The sequence below is a fragment of the Trichosurus vulpecula genome, chromosome 3 (genome assembly GCF_011100635.1).
Source record: "Trichosurus vulpecula isolate mTriVul1 chromosome 3, mTriVul1.pri, whole genome shotgun sequence".
NCBI classification, from domain to species: Eukaryota; Metazoa; Chordata; class Mammalia; order Diprotodontia; family Phalangeridae; genus Trichosurus; species Trichosurus vulpecula.
In genome coordinates, this window is record NC_050575.1 from 232,183,248 (window position 1) to 232,194,325 (window position 11,078).

Below are 11,078 nucleotides of genomic sequence, written 5' to 3' on the forward strand. Positions count from 1 at the left end.
CTTTATATACAAAGACGCAAAAGAAAACAATAATACAATTATTCCATTAAGATTCAAAAAGTCTTTTCCAATACAGCTGTTTGGCAGGGAACATTGTTAATGAAGTCCTCTGGTCCTTGGTATGTGTTCCAGCCATCTCCAGCACAGCATCTCAGCATCTTCTTCTTGTCTTCTTGTAGAAACCAGCTTTCTATCCATTCTCCTACAAAAGTGACCTTAGCACAGTTTTAAACTACCATTTCTAATCCTCATAACTCTGATCATTTTTACAAACTCAAAATTGGAACCATGGCCAATTGTGATGTTTAAGAAATTCACATCAGGACCCAGTGTCTTACCTTTTACATTAATCCATTATTAATTTCCTCCCCAGGAGGATGAGCTTTCACTTAAGGAATTAATAACAGGCTCCAGTACATACATAAATATATTAAATAACCAATTTTTAACACAGTACATATAAAATCTTAAAATTTTGGTCATGCCATGTTTCTTTTGATGGCATTTACAAAATAAACCACAAGCCATTCTTCTTTTTTGGCATTATTAATTGTAACAAAACTTTAGACAAGCATGATATTAATCAAATAACAAAATAATATTCTCACAAGCCCTTGACCTAATTATCTCCATACCGTTACCAAGAATTAAAGGACCCTACCACATACAGGAACGCTGGTCCCAGTCCTACATAAGATATTCTATAATCAATTATTTTAGTAAATTTGTTACAAAACCTTCTGATTATAGAAATTTGCCACCAAGAAATTAGAGACTTATCAGTTATCAGTCCTATTAGTTCTTCAAAAAGCAAATTCCAATAATCAGTTTAAGATAAGACTATAGACTCATATTGCTTAAGGAACATCTCCAAAGTGACCCCTAACTAACTCACGTGCATTTCCACCCTTGTTCATAAGGCCTCACTAAGTTGGTGCAAAAGTCCTTAAGTAACACAAATTCCAGAGTGTTATCAAGAAACTAAATTCCTAGTTATCACAGAATCCCTAAATAGTCAAAAGGTGTCGTAATAGAATTTCACATTGGTAACAGTAATAGACTGATTACAGGAAAGCTACTACTGCTCTTAGAATCCTTTTAAACAAAGGGAACATCTTAAGGTGAGTCTTAAGTAGTTTGCATAAATTTCTGCACATGTTCTAGTTCTAGATAAAAATATTATTAGATTTCCCAGTAAGATAACACAAAAGAGCTCATATCTTACACCAACTACTTGTTTTGATCATAGAAACTTACTATAGAAGGAAAAAGAGCAGGGACATGTGACATACCAAATATGACAGGATAAAACATCTTTAGCTTTGTTTAATTCAGATAGAGTCACAGTTCTCCAATCATGTAGTATCTGTTTCTCCTCATAGCCAGACTCAGGAATAGTCAGGTGTGAAATATTCCTTTCCAAAGGAACACAATGGGAAAACTGAGTCAGGAGGCTCCTATCCTAGATTGAGGCTGATTGTCCCCTCAGCTTTTTTTCCAAATGCAGACCTCCACCTGTTAACAGTACAGGATCACATTCCCTTTGAGTAGCTTATCTTGTGGCATTTCTCTCAGATACTGATTTAATACCAACAACTGTACCCGAATTCAAACTCAAAACCAATTACTTATGGTCCCAAGCGCCTTTAACTTTAAACAGCAAGTCTCACTAATCACAGCTTAGCACCAGATATAGTTGCTTTTACTTTCATGGAGTTGCAATAAGCAATAAAGATTTACTAGGACTCACGTATATGAGAGATTCCATTAAACATCATTTCCTTCTTAAATTCAAACTTGTCCTGGTGTAAAAGCCAATTGTTAGAATCCTTTCTATCTAATTATATATAAACTTGCAACTGCTCAGCAAGTTAAGTTCATAGTTTAGGACCTACATAAATCAAACAAGTTCTTTTCCTGGGGCTGATGACTTTGCCCATACAGATAGTTTCCAGAGGCTTTGGCAATTTCACAAAATAAGGAGAATTAACATGGACCCCAGAAAGGGGTTAATACTGGTGCCCTTTGCCTGCTGACTCCCATGCATACAGGAAGACTGTTCTGAATGGGCAGAACCAAATCAATAAGGCTTTACACAAACCCCTTCTTTCCACATAGAGTAATCAATTAACCATTTTTGGTTTTAGCATTAAAACAACAATCAACAAAATAACCAAACTGCTCTTAACTGTAATAAAAACAATAAATTTCAATGACATCAAATACATTTCTAAATCTTTAAAAAATAATAATTATCATTATTTATAAAAGGATGGGCTATCTTACCCTAAGTATAGACACTGACTGGCAGGCTTCTCTACCTTTGGCCTCATCCTCTACTTCCTACTTTCTTCTACCAGAATGGCACTAGCTGCCACTGCCTGTACCCATTCTGGCCAGCCCTGTGTGACACTGAGTCTAATACTTTGAGGAGGAACACCACTGGCTTATATCACCACCACACACCCCCCCTTCCTTTTCAAATTTTCATCCTTTTGCCAGGTGGGGGAAAATAAATTTCTCTCTCTTTAATCTGATCTGGGATGAGAGGGGTTAATATAAAAAACTTGGGCCTGTTTGCTATCCTTTGCTGTTTCTCTGAGCACACTTATTCAATGTCGATCCAAAGACACAACAAACCTAGGAATGAAACAAATAAATCTTTCAGGGGAGAAGATGGACATTCAATGAAATAGGGGACTTCCAAATTTTCCTGATGAAAAATCCAGAGCTGAACAGAAAATTTGATCTTCAAATACAAGACTCAAGAGAAGCATAAAAAGGTAAATAGGAAAGGGAAAATATTCAATAAGGTTAAACTGTTTACATGCCTACATGGGAAAATGACATTTGTAATTCTTGAGAACTCTATTATGACATTTAGAAGGGGTATACATAGACAGAGGGTGTGAGTGATGTGATAATAAAAAAATTAAGGGGTGAAAAAAAGATTACACTGCAAGGAGAGGAAAGGAGGAGGCAGAAAAGGGTAAACTGCATATGAAATATAATATGAAATGGCCCAAAGACCCATTGATGTAGAGGAAAAGAAGGCAGGGAGGTGAGCACTGTTTGAACTTTACTCTCATCATATTTGGCTCAAAGAGTGAATAATATACACATTCAATTGGGTATAGAAATCTATCTTACCTTATAGGAAGTAGGAGGGAAAAAGGGAAAGAAAAGGGAAGGAGGTAGACAGAGAGGGCAGTAGAAGGGAGGGGAAAAGCAATAGGAAAAAGGGAGAAAGAAAAGGAAGGAGTTGATATAAGGGAGGGCAGATTGAAGGAGGCGATGGTCAGAAGCAAAACACTGGTGAGGAGGGAAAGGGAGAAAGAAGAGAGAAAAACATAAATGGGGCGGGGAACAGGATGGAGAGAAAAACACAGTAGTCATAACTGTGAATGTGAATGGGATGAACTCTCCCATAAAATGGAAGCAGATAGCAGAGTGGATTAAAACCCATAATCCTACAATATGCTGATTACAAGAAACACATATGAAGCAGAGAGGTACACACAGTAAAGGTAAAAGGCAGGAGCAGAATATATTATGCTTCAGCTGAAGTAACAAAAGCAGGAACTATATGAACACAAATTACAAAATACTTTTCACACAAATAGATCTAAATAATTGGAAAAACATCAGTTGCTCATGGGTAGGCCAAGCCAATTCTACCTAAATTTATTTACTTATTCAGTGCCATACCAACCAAACTACCAAAAATTATTTTATAGATCTAGAAAAAATAATAACAAAATTCATTTGGAAGAACAAATGGTCCAGAATATCAATGGAATTAATGAAAAGAAATGCTAGAGAAGGTGGCCTAGTCATACCAGATCTAAAACTGTATTATAAAGCAGCAATCATCAAAACTACTTGGTACTGGCTAAGAAATAGTGGTGGATCAGTAAAACAGGTTAGGTATACAAGACAGAGTAGTCAATGACTATGGTAATCTACTATTTGATAAACCCAAAGACCCCAGCTTCTGGGATAAGAACTCACTATTTAACAAAAACTTCTGGGAAAACTGGAAAACAGTATAGCAGAAATGAGGCCATAGACCAACATCTTACACCATATGCCAAGATAAAGCCAAAATGGGTACACGATTTAGATATAAAGGCTGATACAATAAGCAAATTAGGAGAGCAAGGAATAGTTTACCTGTCATATCTATGCAGAAGGGAAGAATTTATGACCAAACAAGAGATAGAGAACATATGAAATGCAAAATGATTAATTTTTATTACATTAAATTAAAAAGTTTTTGCAGGAACAAAGCCAATGCAACCAAGATTAGAAGTGAATCAGAAAGCTGTAAAACAATCTTTACATCTGTGTCTCTGATATAGGCCTCATTTCTAAAATATATAAAGAACTGAGTCAAATTTACAAGAATGTAAGTCATTCTCCAGTTGATAAATGGTCAAAGGTTATGAATAGACAGTTTTCAAAGGAAGAAATTAAACCTATCTATAGTCATATGAAAAAATGCTCTAAACCACTATTGATTAGAGAAATGCAAATTAAAACAACTCTGAGGTACCATATCACACCTATCAGATTGTCTAACATGACAAAGCTGGAAAATGATATATGCTGGAGAAGATATGGGAAAATTGGAACACAAATGCATTGTTGGTGGAGTTGTGAATGGATCTACTCATTCTGAAGAGCAATTTGGAACTATGTCCAAAGGACTATAAAACTGCATACCCTTTGATCCAGTAATACCATTTCTAGGGCTATATCCCAAAGAGATCATAAAAATGGGAAAAAGACCCACATGTACAAAAATATTTATAGCAACTCTTTTATGTGGCGGCCAAGAATTGGAAATTGAGGCAATGCCCATCAATTGAGGAATGGCTGAACAAGTTGTGGTGTATGAATGCAATGGAATACTATTGTTCCATAAGAAATAATGAGCAAGAAGACTTCAGAAAAACCTGGACTTACATGAACTGATGCCAAGTGAAGGGAGCAGAACCAGGAGAATATCGTACACAGTAACAGCAATATTGTATGATGGTCAACTATTGTAGACTCAGCTCTTCTCTGCAATACAAAGATCTAAGCCAATTCCAAAAGACTCATAATGGAAAATGGTATCCACATCCAGAGGAAAAAAATATGGAGTCTGAATATAGATCAAAGCACACTATTTTCTTCTTTTTTTTTGTTTCTTCTTTCTCATGGTTTTCCCCTTTGGTTCTAATTCTTCTTTACAACGCGACTTATGTGGAAATGTGTTTAATATAATTGTACATATATAGGCTACATCAGATTGCATGCCATCTTGGGGAAGGGAGGAGAGAGAAGGCGGAGAAAATTTAGAACTCAAAGTCTTATAGAAGTGAATGCTGAAAACTAAAAATAAATAAAAAATCAATGGGGAAAAATTAACTTTACCTCTGATTTCTGCCGTATCAATTTTATAATGTAATTAATACTTATGCTGCATTGAAATTTAGAATTGTCAGTGTTTGCTTGAACTCACCTCACTCAAAAATACAGTCTGTTCTAGTCTGAACTGGCTTGAAGGCCCAGTTGAAAGAGGATGATGCTATAACTAACTCATGCTCCTACTCCCCTACCACCATAGTATTTTTTTTTGTTTTCTTTCTTTTCTTTTTTTTTTTAATTTAAATTTATTTATTTAACATATTTGGTTTTCAGCATTGATTTTCACAACAGTTTGAATTACAAATTTTCTCCCCATTTCTACCCTCCCCCCCACTCCAAGATGGCATATATTCTGGATGCCCTGTTCCCCAGTCAGCCCTCCCCTCTATCACCCCCCTCCCCTCTCATCCCCTTTTCCCTTCCTTTCTTGTAGGGCAAGATAAATTTCTACACCCCATTGCCTGTGTATCTTATCTTCTAGTTGCATGCAAAAAAATTTTTTTTTGAACATCTGATTTTAAAACTTTGAGTTCCAAATTCTCTCCCCTCTTCCCTTCCCACCCACCCTCCCTAAGAAGTTGAGCAATTCAACCTAGGCCACACATGTATCATTATGTATAACCCTTCCACAATACTCATGTTGTGAAAGGCTAACTACATTTTGCTCCTTCCCAACCCATCCCGCTTTATTGAATTTTCTCCCTTGACCCTGTCCCCTTTCCAAAGTGTTTGTTTTGATTACCTCCACCCCCATCTGCCCTCCCCTCCATCATTCCCCCCCTTTTATTTTTTTTTTATCTTCCTCCCTCTTCTTTCCTGTGGGGTAAGATACCCAACTGAGTATGTATGGTATTCCCCCTCAGGCCAAATCTGATGAGAGCAAGGTTCACTCATTCTCCCCTCACCTGCCCTCTCCCCTCCTCCCACAGAACTGCTTCCTCTTGCCACCTTTATGCGAAATAATCCACCCCATTCTATCTCTCCCTATCTCCCTCTCTCAGTATGTTACTCTCTCATCCCTTAATTTCATTTTATTTCTTTTAGATATCTTCCCTTCATCTTCAACTCACCCTGTGTCTGCTCTCTCTCTTTTACATATATATATATATATATATATAAATAAATATATATAAACACACACACATATATATATACACATACATACACATACATACATATACACATAGATATATACATACATACACATTCACTTATATATATACATAAACATATATATATATGTATATATATATGCATATTTCCTTCAACTACCCTAATACTGAGGTCTCACGAATCATACACATCATCTTTCCATGTAGGAATGTAAACAAAACAGTTCAACTTTAGTAAGTCCCTTGCAATTTCTGTTTCTTGATTACCTTTTCATGCTTCTCTTGATTCTTGTGTTTGAAAGTCAAATTTTCTATTCAGTTCTGGTCTTTTCACTGAGAAAGCTTGAAAGTCCTCTATTTTGTTGAAAGTCAATATTTTGCCTTGGAACATGATACTCAGTTTTGCTGGGTAGGTGATTCTAGGTTTTAATCCTAGCTCCATTGACCTCTGGAATATCGCATTCCAAGCCCTTTGATCTCTTCATGTAGAAGCTGCCAGATCTTGGGTTATTCTGATTGGGTTTCCACAATACTCAAATTGTTTCTTTCTGGCTGCTTGCAGTATTTTCTCCTTGATCTGGGAGCTCTGGAATTTGGCAACAATATTCCTAGGAGATTTCTTTTTGGGATCTATTTGAGGAGGTGATCGATGGATTCTTTCAATTTCTATTTTGCCCTGTGGCTCTAGAATATCAGGGCAGTTCTCCTTGATAATTTCTTGAAAGATGATATCTAGGCTCTTTTTTTGATCATGGCTTTCAGGTAGCCCAATAATTTTTAAATTATCTCTCCTGGATCTATTTTCCAGGTCAGTGGTTTTTCCAAGGAGATATTTCACATTGTCTTCCATTTTTTCATTCCTTTGGTTCTGTTTTATAATATTCTGATTTCTCATAAAGTCACTAGCTTCCACTTGCTCCAATCTAATTTTTAAAGTAGTATTTTCTTCAGTGGTCTTTTGGACCTCCTTTTCCATTTGGCTAATTCTGCCTTTCTAGGCATTCTTCTCCTCATTGGCTTTTTGGAGCTCTTTTGCCATTTGAGTTAGTCTCTTTTTTAAGGTGTTGTTTTCTTCAGTGTATTTTTCAGTATTTTTTTGGGTCTCCTTTAGCAAGTCCTTGACTTGTTTTTCATGGTTTTCTCGCATCCTTCTCATTTCTCTTCCCAATTTTTCCTCTACTTCTCTAACTTGCTTTTCCAAATCCTTTTTGAGTTCTTCTATGGCCTGGGGCCAGTTCATGTTTTTCTTGGAGGCTTTTGTTGTAGGCTCTATGACTTTGTTGTCTTCTTTAGGCTGTATGTTTTGGTCTTCTTTGTCACCAAAGAAAGAATCCAAAGTCTGAGACTGAATCGGGGTGCGTTTTCGCTGCCTGGCCATATTCCCAACCAACTAACTTGACCCTTGAGTTTTTCAGTGGGGTATGACTGCTTGTAGACTAACGAGCTCTATGTTCCACGTTTGGGGGGGAGGTGCCAGCTCTGTCAGACCCGCACTACTCCTTCCCCAAGAACCCCCAGCCCGGGCTGGGCTTAGATCTTCAGCAGGCTGTTGCACTCCTTGCTCTGATCCGCCACTTAATTCCTCCCACCAGGTGGGCCTGGGGCCAGAAGCAGCAGCAACTGTAGCTGCCCCACCTCCGCTGCCCCCAGGGATGGAAGCCGAATCGCGAACTCCTTCCACTCCTGCAGCTTTTCCCACTAACCTTCTCCGCAGTCTTTGGTGTTTGTGGGTCAAGGGGTCTGGTAACTGCCGCAGCTCACACATTCAGGGCGCTAGGGGCCCCATCCGCCCGACTCCAAGTTTGGTTGTTCCACGCCGCTCAGGCTGGGTTCTGCTCTGCTCCGCTCCCAGCTCCCAGCTCCCAGCTCCCAGCTCCGTGTGGGATAGACCTCACCCAGAGACCATCCAGGCTGTCCTGGGCTGGAGCCCTGCTTCCCTCTGCTGTTCTGTGGTTTCTGCCCACCATAGTATTTTTAAAGTAATGCTTGGTGAAGTGTTAACAGGGGATAATTAATGGTTAGTTTCCATGTTAGTAACAGTGGGTAGTAACTGAGGTTGTAATAATGTTATCATAAGGGTTGAGATGTCATTACATTGGATAGCACTAGAGTACTCACCATCTGTACCTCCAGGATATTGGTGCCCATGTACAGGTGTGCCTCCTGCTAGAGGATCAGATGAACCTATGCAACCCAAGCTCCCATTATCAATATCATGACCTTGCCATTCTGGCTGTCTTACTGGGTCTTGATGCCCCTGCATATTCATTAGAAGACCTGTGTTTGTAGGGTATACAGCAATCAAATCCATGTGTCCCAAAAAGCTACTGTACTTAGCAGTAGTATGTTCTGTGTCTAGATCAGGCCCTTTTTGGGACTGAAGATATCTCCTAATAAAAGATATCTACTGCAATACGGTTATAGCAATCTTCTACAAATCCTTGATAGCTGGAGAATTTAGTACTATTAGAAGATACCCACATGCCCATGCCAAATTCTTGAAATGAGAAGATCAGACAAGTGACAAGTTATTATGACACCCATAGTATGGGCTGTTCCCCACAATGAGAAGAGATGTTGCCCCATTTTCCCACTCCTGAGGATACATCTTTTGTAGCAGATGCCATGGGAAGTCCAGGTACTCAAACAGAGCATAGGCTACCACGTCGAGGCTGGTAAGTCCAGATCTGGCACCTTGACTAAGTATTACTCTCAGCTGATTTGCTGGTGCTGGTATATATTCTAGTCACTGGCAGCTTAAGAAAGTGATATTACCATCATCCATTAAATGACCAAAGTTACACCATGTGAACACTGTATCTGTACAGAGTTGTTGCTCAACGACATTTGGTATCAGCTACGCCAGGTCTTGCTGGAGGCTTGTTAATTTAGCTTGAGCTCTCTCCCACCCTAAAAGAAGCACAAAGTATAGTGCTCATCCCATGCTTAGTCTCAGAAGTTTTGTACAATAAAGTCCAGAACCTCCAGCTTCTAAGCCTGGGTGATAATGGCTGCCCAGGACCCTTGAGCCTTAATTCCTTCAATTAAGGGTCTGAGTGTGGTCATCCTGATTTGCTGCACACTGTTAATGTTTCAGTGAACCATATCTGATTACAGGTTGTGTTGGTGTCATAATTTCAAGTGTCTCTTGGGCTTCCAAGAAGTATTTGCTCCTCTGGGAAGAAAAGTGCCAATATTTCTGCCATCAGCTGCTATCACTAAGATTCTTGTCATTTTAGACATACAATACAAACGCAGGCAGCTGAGAATAGGCTATTAATGTCAATAGTATGATTTATCACAGTCTCTGTAGTGAATGGTGCCATACTCATAGTTCTCAAGACCGCAGGAATTACACCATTCCCAGTACCTGGAAGACCCCCAAATGTCTGTAGGGCCAAGTTCCACAACACCTTGACAAGCTGCAGAAGCTGGTGCTTGAGTAACATTGACCTTTTACCAAGAGGAACATGTATTATTTGCTGTGACATAGTTTTGCACTGCCAACTGTTTGATGCATAGATCTGGAATGTGATCTGAAAGAGTCCTGTCCCCAGGTACTGGGCTTTCTTTGCTGTATCTGTGAATCCAGAGAAGAAAGAGGCCATGTTTCAACATAAAAGATTGGTTGGCCTCCCCATATTTGTTTGCTAACCAGTTTAACTGGGACTCATTTGTTGACCATAAACAAGCAACCAGTTTAAGCTGGATGGCCCCCTTCCCCCAGACAATTCTTTAGTCTCTGCCTGTCCTTGAAGAAAATTAAGGGTGGTCTGATCTTCTCAAAGGGGAAAACTGGGTGGTTCTGATTTTCTAGCCAACATCACTAGGGGCAATTGAGGCTCCTAATGCAATTAACATTCCATAACTGTCAGAGATGGGACATGATCAACCATACACAAAGGCCCCACCCCCCAATCAATCATAAGGCTTCTCAACTGTTCCACCCCCTCCTTTCCTGGGTCTCAAAAAAAAGGGTATTTTTCTTCGGTACTGTAGGGTCCCTGGGTTTGCTGAGGTTGTCAGTGACCTACTTTATTAACAGCTTATATGTGTTGCTGTTAATAAACTGTTATCTTGCTCAGAGAAAACATGCCTCAGTTTCCCTGTTAAATGATGGTCTGGGTGCATTGGAACACCCTAGCCTTTTTAAGCTAAGACAAGAAGACCTAGGTTCAAGTCCAACCTCTGTCCTATACTGGCTATGAGACTTTGGAAAATCATTTAACCTCTCAATACTCCAAGGAACTCTAAGGTTCTAAGTTACAGAAAAGGTGCTGGCCTACAGTAGTAAACTTTCACAACCAGAGTTCTTGTACCACTTCCTGTGTGTGTTTCTCCTGGTAATAATCTACATTCTATTCATACCTGTGTCTTTCACTTGCCCTTTCAGCTGCTTGCAATTCTGATTATTATCATCTATAATTGCAGTAAGACATTCTCAAATGTGTTTCATTGCAACAAAGTACTACACAAAATATAGCAAATGAAACCCAGCTTGTTCTTCCTTCTATTTAATTCTTGGTCCATTTCATTAGGAGTATTCATCCT